A 1,861-nucleotide genomic window follows, 5' to 3' on the forward strand; every position below is an offset into this window, starting at 1 on the left:
TTCGCTCTCCCGAGAAAAAGGGAGAGCTTTTGGGACTCTACTCCTATCCAGGAGTACTCACCTCGACCCCTTCTCCCGGGGCACAAGGTTCCAAGCCGCTGAACAGCTGCTGACCGCTGTTCATGCTGGCTCTGACGCCTTCCCAAGCGGACGGCTCCGAAAAGAGCCGCCATCGGCGCGCCGTCCCACCGGAAGTCCAAGATTCCTTGAACTGTTGAACTGTTATAGCAGTCAAACAGCACAGAAAAGTTTTATGACATTTTGTATTATGTCATAAACTGCTTTAATATTTATGTCGTAAAATGATTTACAAAATTTGCCAAAGTTTGAGAGTCAAAAGGCCCCAAATTTTGGATGCATTCTCTTAAGTTAGTCCATCTGAGGTAACTCGTTCAAGATGTTTTGCCCAATGGTACACCATTTTGCATTTAAGGATTACAGAAATCAATTTTAGTGGTATATGGAAAGATGAAAACACAATTAATTTCTGGATAAATTTTGCTATTTTCATTGGGGTATCCACATTAATGTCTAAAGATTCCCTAAAAGAAAAGAAGCAAGTAGAAATAATTTTTCTTTCAGTCTTTGATATCAATTGGATTATTTCTTCACTTTAAGATGTGTGGACTTCAACTCCCAGAATTCCTCACCCAACCTTGCTGTCAGGGAGATTCTGGGAGTTGAAGTCTATGCATCTTAAAAGTTGCGGAGGTTGAGAAAACATTTTTCTAGATCGGGTCCCAAGCCCCCAGTCTGTGGACCGGTACTGGGCAGTGGCATGCCAGCAACCGGTCCGCACAAACAAGCAAAGACCCATCCTTGGGATGGAGGCAGCACACAACCATGCCTCCTCCAGTCCGCAGAAAACCCTTTTTCCACGGAACCGGACCCTGGTGCCCAAAAGGTTGGGGACCTCTGTTCTAGATAATCACTTTTGCTTGAGGATTTGATGTTTATACTTCATCCTACTCCCTGCTGAAATATTTTCTTATAACTAAAAGTGTTAGCATTACATATTTTTCACGGATGTGCAATATCTGTGAAAGAAAAATCAGATGTACTTTAGTGCTAATTTTTGTGCATTTCTAAAAGCTTAATCCCATTTTAAGGAAAAAAAGAAATGTCTATACAATGTCTTCCAAAACAGATATCCATGCCACTTAATCAAAAATATCTTAGAAATCACCAACAGACTGTTACAACCACAGCACACAAACCAACTAAAGCCTTCCAAAACATCATAAGTAAACTAAAAAACCAAGCAGCCCCAGAAAAAAAAATAGAAATCATCCACAACATACAGTACAACATTAAGGACTGCCACAGGCAGAAGACTAGCAGAGTGCATCCAAGAACATCTACTACTGGTGGCAGTCAGAAAATCTGATGAAAACTTTCACAGCACACAGATATAACCGTAGTTTCAACTGAGAAACTGAACATCCCAGACCAAGTCCAAAAAAATGCTAGAGAATTCCTGGAAACCTGGCACTCAGTGCCATCAACAGGCACTAGACATAAACAACATTTACATACCATCCAAAGGAGATAATCAAAAAGACAAAAAGGAGACAAAAAGACCAAAACACCTCACCAGCAATCAACATTCAAATGAGCAGCAATTAACACCAAGATTAACATTTGATCAACAATCAAGAAGTAAACCCAGTCAAGGAACTACAAACAAGCTAATTAAGGAACTACCAAGACCACCCCCACTAACACTGACAGGGCAGGCCACTAGTATAAAAAAATGAGACCAAACCCTAGTCCCTTCTAGCAATGATGATGTTACCTAGTTTGGTAATGAAACATTTGCAAGGAAATAACCAAGCTCAGAGAGCATCAAGGACCCCGGGAT

This window comes from Protobothrops mucrosquamatus, unplaced genomic scaffold (genome assembly GCF_001527695.2).
Source record: "Protobothrops mucrosquamatus isolate PMUCROS unplaced genomic scaffold, P.Mucros_1.0 scaffold9195, whole genome shotgun sequence".
Taxonomy (NCBI): Eukaryota; Metazoa; Chordata; class Lepidosauria; order Squamata; family Viperidae; genus Protobothrops; species Protobothrops mucrosquamatus.